The sequence below is a fragment of the Diabrotica virgifera genome, chromosome 4 (assembly GCF_917563875.1).
Source record: "Diabrotica virgifera virgifera chromosome 4, PGI_DIABVI_V3a".
Lineage (NCBI taxonomy): Eukaryota > Metazoa > Arthropoda > Insecta > Coleoptera > Chrysomelidae > Diabrotica > Diabrotica virgifera.
In genome coordinates this window covers 4,628,708-4,643,997 of record NC_065446.1, presented here as the reverse complement: position 1 = coordinate 4,643,997, position 15,290 = coordinate 4,628,708, and positions in this window count along the sequence as shown.

Genomic DNA, 15,290 nt, shown 5'->3' with positions numbered 1-15,290 from the left:
ACTACAGCTGTTTCGGCAAAGTGCCTTTCTCAAGTGATATATTTTACAATTTCATAATATTATGAACCCACAACCCTCTAAATTATACTCTTTTATTAAACTACACAAACCTGACCACCCAATAAGACTTGTAGTTTCTTTTTATACAGCTCCGTCATATAAACTTTCAAAAAAACTGTCAGATATTATTACAGAATACACTAAATTTTCACCTAAATTCACCGTAAAAAATACACTAGAACTAGTTAATAAAATACAACATTTTCAATTGCCCAACAACTCCAGACTAATTTCATTTGACGTAAAAAATCTTTTTCCTAGTGTTCCTCCTACAGAAACTTTTATTTTAGTTAAAAACCTTTTAGAACATAATAGTACAAATCCGACCATTGCATCTGAAATTTTACACCTTCTTGAAATTTGCATAAATCAAGACTATTTTGAATTCAATAATCAAATTTACACAAACAACAGTGCAGGACTTATTAGGGGTAATCCTCTAAGCCCATTACTATCAGATATATTTATGAACCAACTTGAAACAACAATTTCTAAACACCCCTTATTTAAACAGTTCTTATATTGGTGGAGATACGTGGATGACATACTAGTCTGCTTTACAGGAACTAACAGACAACTTGACCAATTTCTATCTTACATTAATTCACTTCATAGTAATATTGAGTTCACAATAGAAACAGAACAGAATAATTCCATAAACTTTCTAGATGTAACGATTACCAGACTACACAACAAACATGAGTTCTCCGTATATCATAAACCTACCCATACTGACACAACTATACACAATTCATCATCCCATCCTACACAACACAAATTAGCAACCTACCATAGCATGATACATAGACTGACAGAAATTCCTATGACAAAAAATAACTTCGAGACAGAACTAAATATCATTAGACAAATAGCAGTAAACAATGGCTATAACGAACAAACAGTTAACAACATTTTAAACCAAAAACTCCATAAGAAAGCCTTGAAATTAGTGTATCCACCACCACAGAAAGAACCCAGTACCTTCTGCTCTCTCACATATACTGGCAAAATAACAACAAAAATAGCGAGATACATAAAAAAGAAAGGAATAATACCAGCTTTCAGAACTAACAACAACTTAAGCAAACATATTAAAAACAATAAAAGCCGAAAGAGAAAGCAACTACAGAGTGGTGTGTACAAACTAACTTGTGGTGACTGTCCGAAAACTTACATCGGTCAAACTGGCAGAACTTTTGATAAACGGATAGCAGAACACAAAAGGGCTTTCAACAATAGAAAAACAGACACTTCTACATACGCACTTCACCTTCTAGATCATAATCATTCTTTCAATGAAGAGTTTCAAATTCTACATATTCAAAATAAAGGCCTTAAGCTATCACTTTTATAATCAATGGAAATTAATAAATTGAAAAATACAGATATAATTCTGAATGACCAACTCGAGACAAACAGCTCCCCACTCCTCAACCTCTTCAGTTAAAGACTTAAAAAGGCAAACACATTGTAAAATATATCACTTGAGAAAGGCACTTTGCCGAAACAGCTGTAGTAATAACATAGTTGTAATAAATTTTGTGGAAGTATAGAAAAACAAACGTTTTTCAGTGTTTTATTGTGAGATAAAATGAACTTCCATCAAGTAACGGTCGAATCCATCAACTTTTTATGTGCAGAACGTTTTAGGTCTTATTAGACCACCATCAGTGAAATATTCTACTCGTAGTTGAAACTAGCCAACTTTCGTGTTTATAAAAACCTATCAAACAAGAGACACCCTAATTGTAATGCTTTTAAAACCTTCGTGTTCATCAATGTAGATGGAATGAATTTGTAACCACGGGCAGTAAGTTTTTTTTAAGTTTAGAATGTCTTGAAAAGGGAAATAAAATGTCCGAAAGCTCCACGAAGCTCAAAGAGTTTTATTTATATCAGCCCAAATTAATTGAATAAATTTTGCAAGAATAAAAAAATTAATTTCTTTTAAGAAACGCCACGATTAAAAATATCTTTAACAGGCATACATTTATGTTTTTTTTAATGACGGATTTATTTTGAGCTTGTTTTTAGCCATGGTCTCATCTTCGATTCCTCGTAAACCGTTATCTACATATATTTAATAGCAGATCGTACATCTATCTTTCATCTGCTGACCCACTTACGTCCAGTTTTCTTCTCATTAACTAATCTTTTATTTAGTTCGTTTAACTCCTATAAAATATAAAGTGGTATTAATACGACTTCGTGTGCGGTTTTCGTATAAAATAAAATACACGCAGATACAAACCAACAAACTTACTTCCCGAATCACGTCCAACATATGTAAACTAACGACTTGTGTCTGGAATTCAAAATAAAATATTTAGGGTCTCCGGAATATCCAATACGACTTACGTAAATAAGCGAGGTAGGAAATAACAAGATTTTTTTCGGTGTATTTTGTGCATGTCGAATAAGATGCTAAAAACGATATGGTTTGAATAATTCGTAGCGTGTGATAGAAAGAACTAATGTTAATCTAACTAAAATAGATGAAATAAAATAAATTATATATGAAAATTATCATCATCATCAATGAAGACTGACAGCAGTCCCGGATTAAGAATCTTGAGGCCCCTAGGCACCCAAGCTAGGGGTCCCTAGGCCCCTTAAGAAACCTCGGAGAAACCTATCCATCTCCTTAAAATATCTTCAAATTCGAAATTTTCGAGCAAATCATTCTCAATAGACACCATTAAAAGAAATGCTAGTCTATTTTGCGCCATTGTCAAATGGTGAAAGTTTTTAAAAAAATTTCTATTCGCATGTTGCATTTGTAATCAATAGCGGAAGATATTAAAATATCTGACATATTTGCAAATGTCGATTTGGGTTTGTTCTCAGAAATAACCCAAAATGATTGCTAAGCAGGAATAAATTATTTTCCCTGCAAGTCTTGAAGCTGGGCTATAAAATATTTGAACTGTATTAGTTTATCTTCAATTTCAGGTTCAATATCATCAGGATTTTGAGTATCACTCAGTTTTGACAAACACACAAAAACACCAAATAGTGAGTTGACTGACTCGTGCGCTGTCAATCGACGACTCTGGTCAGTAATTAGCTTATCGAAAATTGGTAGATACGTTTCAACTTGTAACTTTTCTTCACCCTCTAGAAAAACTTCATTGGAAATAGTATCATCAAAATGAAGTTTTCTTGTTCGCTTTCGTTTACTCTCGTCGAAATATTCAGAGTATGTACTTATTGTAGATTGCAGGTCTGCTTGTAATAAGCAAAATAATCTCTTTGGGATTTCAAGAACTCCAAATCCGAATTTAGAAGCTGAACTGCAGTTTGAAGGTCAAGCTCTTTTCTCTTTAATGATTTACTGAGAGCGTTGCCCAAAACTCGTTCATTATTAATGTTTTTTTTGATATTTGTTTCAACAAACACTTATCATGAACTGTTTCAGCTTTCTGATTAGTATCTTCAGCAAGAGTATGAAGAGCAGATTTGAAGGCACTCTAACCTTTAGACAAAGCTCTAGTTGTACCATTCCTTGCACTTCATCAAGGACTGCCTGTTCCAATAAGGACTAGATCGTGGCTAATGGGATCACTTAGTGGAATTTTATTTAAAAATTTGATCATAACTTCTCAACGGTGGGCAGAGGCTGAAAAAAATATGTACACGGACTGAAAAAACCCAAAATACGATATTGCTCGAACTCAACTTTTCGCAACACTGTGCGGCACAAGGATTGTAAATTGCAAGTTTGTTAATCTTACATAAATGAGCCTGGAGGCCATCGTATTTGCCTGATATGTTTGCTGCATTGTCGTATAATTCGCCCCTTATGTCGTTTATATCAATGCCACAGTCGTTTAAAAAGTTTAAAACAGCAGAAGAACGGTCATTATTTTCCAAAGAACAAAACCAAACTAAGAAGAAATAAGAGACTAAATGATAAATTTTGCAGGAAACTAGAGCGACAGGCAAGGATAGTGGTGGAGAGGGTACAGAGGGGGCCCTGACTCATTTGTTCCTCTTGCTCTTAGTATTTTTCTAAGAAACGGTGCAGACTCACAGGCAGCACTGTTCCTTCTACCATTTCCTTCTACCAAACGGCATTCATCAGCGACATATTCTCACAATATAGGCTTTCTATGTGAACAAAAGTTTGCAGTTTTATAATATAGATACTACATAAATGTAGTTTTATAGATCCACCATCGCTGTTATGGTTATTGCCCGATATTTGAATTTTTCGACAAATTACAATTTTTCTTTAATTCTGATTATTATTTTTTCGTTTTGGGCCCTGCGAGGCCCCCTTCGGGGCCGAGTTCCCTAGGCAACTGCCTACTTTGCCTAATGGTTAATCCGGCACTGACTGACAGCCCATGGAGGGCCATGGTCGCCCGTTGGGGTTTCTAGGCTCTAAAGTTTTACATGGTGTGGAGGCCAGCCACACGCTTAACTCCTCAAAAGTTCTGACGTTACATCTAAAATATTACTTCCTAGTTTGTCTTTTTTAAAGGAGATCTTTTCGGTGTCATGCGTGTTTTGCTTGCTTGACTATAGTTGACCATGTTCTCTTTTCCATTGCTTGTTTTCCCATTCTCGTATTCCTAGTTCTTTCAAATTTTGGTTAATACCATCAATCCATATCTTTCTAGGCCTACCTCTCGGTCTTTTGCCGTTTAATTCTTTTTTAAGTACTTTTTTGTATTTCTCTTCTCATCCATCCTTTCTACGTGTCCCAACCAACTTAGTCGTGTAGGTACTTCGTATTTCTGTTATGATAGTCGGTCAATTAAAACAATTCTATTTATATCATGGTTTATTCTTATTCGCCATTCCCCATTCTCCTGTATAGTTCCATATATTTTCCTTAAAATTTTTCTGTCTCATCTAAGAAGCTGTTATTGTTCGCTAGTCAAAGTCCATGTTCCTGATGCTTACATTACTACAGGTCTCATAACTGTTGTGTATATTTTCAACGAAAACTTTTCGTTTATAAATTTGCAAAAGTTTGTGTGTTATTGCGTTGCCGCTCCTGCAATATTTAGAGCAGGTGTATCGATGGATTCTTATGTAGTTTTGCCTTCTGAATCCAAATCTGAAAACGGTATTTCGATATCTCTAACCGTCTTCGAGATAATCGACCTCAAAGTCTAAAATGTGACGTCACAATCCGGTTATTTCCTACCGACGCACTAAACGTCAGCTCAAATGGTTGATTAGGAAGTAAGCTACTTTTTTAATCTCAATTTGTTCAGCAAAGCATAGCTTATTTACATTTGAGTTTGACACTTCGTGAATGTCAAACTAAATTTTAAATTAATATTAATAAAACATCAATGATATTTGATAGTGAATTTAATTATTATATAAAATAAGTAAGATGTTCAAAAATACAATTTGAGTATATTTTAAAAGCAATAATTTATTAAGTACTAGTACTAGGTATATATTTACGAGTATACGGCCTACCCTTTATAATAAATGGACTGTTCCATTTGTTATGAAATTAAAATACAGGGTGTTCAGAAACTCTACCGACAAACGGAGGTTCCTCAGATAATTTTAAGACAATTTAACCCAATTCATCTAGTCAGAAAATGCTTCCTAAAGAAGCTAGAGCTATTTGAAGATGGCGTCTGGTAATTAGTTTATCTTAAATATCTCCAGAACGCTTCTATTTAGAAGAACGAACATTGGTACACATATTTATCTTCCAGGGATAAATCGATTTCATTAATTGCAAATTTCTAGTACCGGTCATAGGCGTCCGTTTGGGCAGGGCATCAGATATATTATCGCATAACTTTTTTGTTTTCAATTTTTAAGCACTTTTTAGTCTGGATTATTAAAATGTAAGGTATTGTAGTACTAAAAGGTACTCTTACTTTAAGTCGATAGGATACACCGTTTTCTAGAAAAATCGATTTGAAAATTTTTCGTTGTTTGAATATCAAAAAAAAATTCAATAAAAAAAATATTTAGAAAAACCAAAATTGGTACATTTATTTATATTCCAGAGATGAATCGATTTTATTAATTGTGAATTTCTAGTACCGGTCATATGCGTCCGTTTTGGGTAGATCAACGGTTATTTTATCGCATACCTTTTTTGTCTTTAATTTTTAAGGATTTTTGACACTAGATTATTAAATTATGAGGTATTCTAGTATTAAAAGTTACTCTTGCTTGAAGTTGGTAAAATACACCGTTTTTTTTTAATTTTCAAAAGTTTTTTAAAATTCAGGAAACGAAAAATTTTCAAATCGATTTTTTTATAAAACGGTGTGTCCTGCCGACTTAAAGCAAGAGTACGTTTTAGTACTAGAATACCTCACAATTTAACATTCCAGTATCAAAAGTGCTTAAAAGTTAAAGACAAAAAAGTTATGCGATAAAATAACCGTTGCCCCACCCAAAGTCACCATAGATGGAATCAATTTATCTCTGGAAGATAAATATGTGTACCAATTTTCGTTTGTTCTAACTAAAAGCGTTCTGGAGGTATTTAAGAAAAACTAATTACAAGACGCCATCTTCAAAGAGCTCTAACTCCCTTAGGAAGCATTTTCGGACTAGGTGAATGTGGTTAAATTATCTTAAAATTATCACTAGTAATACCACTAGAGGTCAAATTATTTCCGGAAATTTTTTTGAGATCATGAATATTTTGAAAATTTCCCGAGTCGCAGACGAGGGAAATTTTCTAAAAATATTCATGATCAAAAAAAAATTTCCGGATATTAATTTGACTTCGCGTGGTATTCGGTAAGAAAATTCCACACCAAATTTGCATTTGAAAATCCAAAGCTGCATGAACAGATTAATAGCGCGCCATAGCTTTGTCAGCAATTATTTAGGCTTTCAAATTCGTAATTTCTACTCATTGCAGTTGCATGGGAATACCATTTCAAGATAGAAAATAGTATATTCTTCAATTTTACATAAGTTTTGAGTAACTACAAGTGATAGAAAATGAATCAAAACTAAATTATGTAAACAAATAAAAACCAGTCTGTCAAAAATGTTCTGTTATTGTAAACGTCAAAAAATTTCCACTATAATTCGCTGTTGGGTACCCCACGAGCAAAAAATTTCCGATAAAATACCTCCGTTGCCATGGTGATCTGTCAAAATAACGTATTTTGATTGGTTCAAAATTACAGGTGTGGAATTTTCTGAGGAGTCTCCTGTCTTCGTTTGTCGGTAGAGTTTCTGGACACCCTGTATAGTCGGTTCGCTAAACTCGACACAACTTGCTAGTGATTTTAGTAGGTTATTTTTTTGTTTTTTGCGAATTTTGCCAAAATTGGCAAAATTACTAATTATTTAGTAATTATTAACTAGGTAATTAGTAATTATTTTTTTTAGAACCGACAGTATATGAAATAATATTGTTTGGTATAAAAAATTATGGTCTGATATGTGCAATTCTAATGGAAAAAAATATTTGAATATTTTTCTCACATTATGGATACCAACATTTTCATTTATACCTCTTTTATTTTTAATTTGACGAAGGAAAGTTATTTTTCATAAAAAGATAATTCAAGTTCTAAGATTTATGATGCAACCAACATATTATATAAAGTTTTATTAATTTTATACGAGGTATATAAAAATATAAATTTAGATCAAGAGTAAACTACCTTTATAGTTCATAACATTTAAATTAGAATGATCTAATTGCACATTAAAACACAATTATTAATTCTAAACAACTTTTCATAATAGCAATTTTCCATATTACGAATTAAAATACGTAAATAAACAAAGTTTTCGTTATGATAATGCTCGCATTTTCAGCTTGTTACTTTTGAATTAATAGCTACTTTTGTCTTTATGATATTCTGTAGGATGGAGAGGCATTGGTTTCCAATGCTTAGTAAAGTGCGACAAACTGTAAGGGGTAATTCTGCATGAAAAAATAATGACCGTATGTTTTATAAACATATGTCCGCAAAGGCTTCGTTTCCGAGATACGGGATGTTGAATTTTTTCTTACAACCTGGCGATCTATTTATTGCTCTAAAACCGGTTGAGATATGCAAATAAAATTTGTTGATAATAGGTTTTAAGAGGTAGTTATTGAGCATTTTTTGAGACACAATTAAGAATTTTATATATACCATTGGCGTGAATACGGGTCGTATTTAACCCGTATGCACGCCGTTTTCAAGGAATATAAAATTATAAAAAGATATTTTTATTGTAAATAACAAAAAAGCAATGAATTGAAAATATTAATAAACCACTTTTTTACACATTTTATTTTCAAATTTGCTAGTAGTGGGGTGGTTTATGCGGGTTATATTATTTAGACAACCAACAGTGATGTCTTAAAATATAAAAATACCTTTATTTAACTTCATCTTACGCTATTTCAACTACCTCATTAACTTTGTCAATAAGAGGTAGTTTTCACCTCTAAAAAATAAAATAAAAGCTCACGTCGGCATAGGGTAGACTTTGAATCAGGATATAAGTAGAGGCTATTTCCAAAATTTCATTAAAATGCATGCAGTAGGATAGAATTTGGAGATAATATCCTATTTTTATATATGCTCAATATTGTACTACGGAGTTAAATCCTGGACATTCACTAAAGCGATGGAGGAAAAACTTGAAAGCTTTAAGATGTGGCTATACAGGCGAATCCTAAGAATATCATGGGCGGACAAGATAATCAACGAGACCGTACTACGAAGAGTGGGATGAATGAAAAAGGAGTGATGTTTACAATTAGAAAGAGAAAGTTAGAATATCTTGGACACATAAGGAAAAACGGCACTAAATACAGATTACTAAAAAAAATCCTTCAAGGCAAAGCATTCGGAATGCGAGGTATAGGGAGAAGAAGAATATCATGGTTAAAGAAACTGAAGAAATGATTCTCCCCAACAACAACTAATCTATTTAAAGCATCAGTTAATAAACTAATTATAGCCAGAATGATCGCCAATATTCGAAACGAATAGGTACCAAAAGAAGAAGAAGATCCTATTTTTACTCTCAGTGACTGGCGTATTACTCATTATTAAAAATATAATTAGTATCTTTGTAGTCAAAATAGAAGGAATAGTAAACTAAAAAGATCCTTTATACAATATAGAATAAATAAATGTATACATATATAGTAAACAATCACGAATGACCGCCGAAAGTATGGTTGACCACGTAAAATTTTAATTCTTCAAATTGTATTAATCATAAAACTGTTAATAATCGTGGCAATGCAACGGCTTCATTAATGAAAACGTTTAAATCTACCATCAACGTGGATGTTATTTTCAATTTCAAATTTTAACAGAAAACAGACTGTTTTGGAATAGGCATCCGGTCCGGCATTATTCGGATGCGTTGTTGAAAAACGTTTTTAATCGCATTATGGAATTTATTTCATAATTCCACTACATGTGCAATATTATACCGTAAATACGTATTAACAATATGTATACAGAAATAAACCAATTTCTGTAAAGATATTGTTTTCGCATTTGGACATATTTCTATTGTTTTCGGATAAAGGTGTACTCAATGGAAAATCTGATGTATACAAAAATGTGTGAAAACGATTTGAAATATTCCCGAACAGTATATTTGTTGCGATTCAAAATATGAAATTATTTTTTTGATCTCTACTTTTTATATGTCCCATTCATCCGAGTCTCCGTGTCTTGATAAATCTGACTGATTCTCCTTTCAAACGTTCTCTTCAGGGGGTACGCATAAAATCTTGGTCCAATGTTATTTAAATGCATTAATTTTTTTCGAATATTGGGAAAACTAATTAGTATATTAAGTATGGAGAACGGTAAGGGTTTTATACCGATCGAAGACAATTGTTTGGAGGAGGAGCGGAGCGACGACTCCAATTATTGTCTGAGATCGGTTACCCTTAACGTTCGACATGCTTATAACGTTTTTTGCACGATTGATACCATTATAAATTATAAAATTAAACATTTTCGTCATATTGACTAGTTTCATTCATTTTATCAAAATAGATACTTTGGTTGTTAGGTAGTAACTAGGGTGCATAACAACAATGGAGAATTGAGTTTTTATTTCACAATAAAACACTGAAAAACGTTTGTTTTTCTATACTTCCACAAAATTTATTACAACTATGTTATTACTACAGCTGTTTCGGCAAAGTGCCTTTCTCAAGTGATATATTTTACAATGTGTTTGCCTTTTTAAGTCTTTAACTGAAGAGGTTGAGTAGTGGGGAGCTGTTTGTCTCGAGTTGGTCATTCAGAACTATATCTGTATTTTTCAATTTATTAATTTCCATTGATTATAAAAGTGATAGCTTAAGGCCTTTATTTTGAATATGTAGAATTTGAAACTCTTCATTGAAAGAATGATTATGATCTAGAAGGTGAAGTGCGTATGTAGAAGTGTCTGTTTTTCTATTGTTTTTTGTGTTCTGCTATCCGTTTGTCAAAAGTTCTGCCAGTTTGACCGATGTAAGTTTTCGGACAGTCACCACAAGTTAGTTTGCACACACCTCTCTGTAGTTGCTTTCTCTTTCGGCTTTTATTGTTTTTAATATGTTTGCTTAAGTTGTTGTTAGTTCTGAAAGCTGGTGTTATTCCTTTCTTTTTTATGTATCTGGCTATTTTTGTTGTTATTTTGCCAGTATATGTGAGAGAGCAGAAGGTACTGGGTTCTTTCTGTGGTGGTGGATACACTAATTTCAAGGCTTTCTTATAGAGTTTTTGGTTTAAAATGTTGTTAACTGTTTGTTCGTTATAGCCATTGTTTACTGCTATTTGTCTAATGATATTTAGTTCTGTCTCGAAGTTATTTTTTGTCATAGGAATTTCTGTCAGTCTATGTATCATGCTATGGTAGGCTGCTAATTTGTGTTGTGTAGGATGGGATGATGAATTGTGTATAGTTGTGTCAGTATGGGTAGGTTTATGATATGATATATATGATATATGAGTTTTTATTTAGTTGTCAATAATTTTAAGTACAATTTTGATTATTATAAATTGAAATATGAGCAAAAGTGAATTTGAAGAAATTGAACGGGCTTAGGAAGAAGGGTGTTCCGCAATTATTCCCGAAAAATCCAAAATCCGTTATCAAAATACCTACCAAAGTTTTAAAAAATGGTGCGAAGTCAAGAATTTAAGAATCGAAGAAAAGACTCTATTGGCATATTTCGTTCAAAGACATATGCAGTTGAAAGCTCCTGGAAGCCTCTGGGCAGAATATTCAATGATTAAATCCACCGTTTTTCTTTATGATGGCATTGATATTTCTAAGTTTTCAACTTTGATCGCGTATTTGAAGAGAAAAAATGTTGGCTATAGGCCTAAGAAAGCGAGCATTTTTACACGGGAGCAATTTGAAAAATTTCTGATGGAATCACCGCATGAAAAATTTCTAGTTCACAAGGTAATATAAGCTAATTTAGGTAAAAGAAATACTCTAATGAAGATTTTTTCATAATTTGTAGGTCGCAATGATATTGGGAATATCTGGTGCCTGTAGAAGAGAAGAATTATATAATATTACTATGAATGACATCCAACAAACCGATGGATTAATGATTGTAAAAGTACCCAATACAAAAACTAACATCCAGCGTACTTTTACAGTCGTTAATAAACCAGACGATAAAATTCCATATTTAGAAATTCTGCAAAAGTATATAAAACTTCGTCCATTACAAGTAAAATCAAATCATTTGTTCTTAAGATACGCCAAAGGAAAATGTTGTGCTCAAGTAATAGGGAAAGGGACAATCGGGGACTGGCCTTCTCAAATTGCCAAATTCTTAAATTTGCCTAATTCCGAGAACTATACTGCCCATTCGTTTAGGAGGACATCAGCAACGCTTTTGGCTAATAAAGGTGTTGATGTCCTCGGATTAAAGCGTCATGGAGGTTGGCGTTCATCGACAGTGGCAGAAAGCTATGTAGAAGATTCTCTTCAAAATAAAATAGATTTTGCCGAAAAATATTGTGCAATACTAGTAATACTACTAATGTATGCGATTCTGCAGGAGTTTCTGTTAGAAGTGAAACCACAGCCCAAACAATTGGGATTTCATTAAATAATTTAACAAATTGTACCATAAGTTTCAATATTAATAAATAATTCGTTAGTTTTCTTTATTCTTTCAAAAAATAAATTAAAATTAAGAGATTTTTTAGCTCGACGGTAAGTGAATTACTTACCGTCGAGTTGGAGTACTTACCGTCGAGTTGGATTACTTACCGTCGAGTTGCTAGTAAATGTCACCTACTGACGTAAAATCTGTCACGGTAAACAGTCAAAAATGATCAATCGTGCAAAACAGTATATTTGAACAATATAAACGCAAAATGAAAAACTACGTTATTACCGAGGGCCGAAAGTCTCTGAAAATTTCTATTATGTTTATTTTAATAAGTTACTGGAGTGAAAAAAGAGAAAATTTAGTATGATTTTTAATTTCAAATATCTCATTCAGAAGAGACTTTGTATTTACTCTAAGGGACTTTCGATCCTCGGTAATAATGTAGTCTTTGATTATGCGTTTAAATTTTTCAAAAATACTTATTAGTTTTTTTAGGATTCGAAAAAAATGTCACACCTTGTCCGTGGTGATATTTTCCAAATCGAACATTAGCCATCTTTGTCATACAACGCACTCAGTCGAACAGAATGTAGTGACAAGACAGTCCCAAAAAAAGGCTACTAAATAGTTGACATGGGTTCAGGAATATTTTGAGTTGTTTCTTAAATAATATTGATAGTGTATTTAATAAATATTTGATTTAAGACGTGAACTTAATAAAAAATTCTTTATTTTTCTTATTTGTGAAAGATCCAAGCGCAGATAATACACCAGGATACATTCTGTGATCCAAGTATTTTGTTGTTAAAGATGTTCAATTTATCTAAGCATTCCATAGTAACACTATATCTATATTAATAAAAAAAAATCATTTTATCACTTTTTCTTTTTTTCGATGATTAATTTTTATTGTATAGTATATAAATTATTGTAATCACTGAATACATATTAAGTAAAAAAAATTATACTACTGAATTAATAATTTAAGCGATTATGCAAGCAACGATTATCCAAGAACATTCAAAAACCATCTCTAAGTTAATGATCACAATGTCACTGTCAACTAATGTTTACATGTCCATACCAGTGAGAATTTTACTACACGTAATTTACTGTGTAAAGAAAGAAAAAGTAGGGAAAGCCGTAAAATATTTGCGCCTACGCTCTTAAATAAAATAACTAAATCCATAGACTGTCTCTATTTTTCAAAAATCTAACATCACAGTATTTTCCGGCTTGTCAATTGGGTAAAAAATATAGGATGACACTTTTGTAATTAAAAATTCGATAATTATCGCAACCGCAGAGTTTCAGCGACTCTTTTCTTTTTTCAATAACTTCCAAAAGGGTTGAATAAATCTGAAGGTAACGTGACATTATCGGCATTCGATTTCCCGTTTAAAAGACAGTTTGTGTCGTTTCAGCGAAAAAGGGCAACGTCGCCAATGTCCGTCGGTGTCGGGCGTCGGGGCTACGTTATAAATGGGGAGATATATGGACAGGTGCAATCAGGGAGCTCCTGAGGGAGAAGCGTCACTAAAAAAGAGGGTAGCGGAGACGAATACGAATGGGAAAGGGACCGCAATTTTAAATCAATACTCACTGGCAATTCAAATCTTGTCACGGTGAGATCGTCTAGTGTTTTATATTGTCGAATCGTATGTTTCCAAAATGAGGGTTCTTTATAGATAACGACGTGCTTGCTGTTTCCCTTCCATCATCTGTATATATACCTACGTTAACAATTATTATATTTACAATAATTGTAAATAAAACTTTCGGAATAAATTATTTGGATCCAGGATGGAAAATAATCAGGATTGATACAGTGATTCCAAAAACTATTTGGTTTAAGAGTTAGTCCACGTAAATATTAAGGGTGTAAAAAAAGGCAGATCATAAATTTAAAAAAATAGTTCGATTGAACCTAACTTACCTTAGTACAAATGTGCACACAAAAAAAGTTACAGCCCTTTGAAGTTACAAAATGAAAATCGATTATTTCCAATACATTGAAAATTATTTTAATTTTCAAATCCACGAGGAAAAATTTCCTGCAGTTGGCTGTATACCATTACAAAAACATAAAATCCTTTATAAAAGGTATACAGTGGAACCCCGTTAACTCGGATTAATTGGGACCGCGGCCGATCCGGGTTATCGAAAATCCGGGTTAGCCGGAGAAAATGGTAAAAATTAATAAAATATGGTATGCTTACAGATAAACTCCGTTATAATTGTCACACAGACACTGGTAAACCACGTTCGCATTCCACACAAAACCACACATACAAAGCGTCGTCAAAAGTCTCATTCTTAGCTTTATTAGCTTTGCACCGATTAAACTGTCTTATGTTATCATTTTGAAAAAAAAAAAATTCTTCGATTTTAGTTCTATTTTTCTTCCAATCCGATACTGTAGATGTACCGACACCATAATATAATGCTGCAAGATTCACCTTTATCAATTCTACTTAATGCTTCTAGTTTCTTTTCCATTGTCACTACAACATTTTTACGTTTTGTTGCCCTTATAGACAAAAGACACGCAAACACATAATCTGAATAAATTTACGAACGATTACAAAACGGAAGCGAACAATAAGGCCGATGCCACATTATGCGTTTTGAACGGATGCGGTGAAAACGCATCCGCTTCCAACGCAACCGGACCGATCTGTCACACTATGCGTTTTCACCGGATGCGTCGGAAACGCATCCGGTCAAAACGCATAATGTGGCATCGGCCTAATACGACTTTACTACACACAATACCGTCTCTGATGTTATGTTATTTAATAACAGTGATGACTAAGACCATTGTTAAAAAAAGAATTTTAATAGTCTTTTCTAAACAATGCTAACAGACAGTTTCAAAAAAATAAAGGATAATACAGGTGCCTGTTGTTTTCGACAATGAATGTGGTGTACCATGAGTCATTTTTACGATGGTATATGTAGTTCAATCCGGTTCCATTATCTCTCAAATATTATATTACATAGAGTTGGTACAAAACCTCGTGAACCTTGAAAATGCGTATGTATAACCGAAATAAAATGAAGCCAAAAACATACGACTATTTTATTTGCTGCGAATTGCGCGACAGGGTCCCATCTGCACCCTGATATTTTCAGTAATGTCGGATTCATCAATCGTTTCGTTCGTATATTGACGTCACCA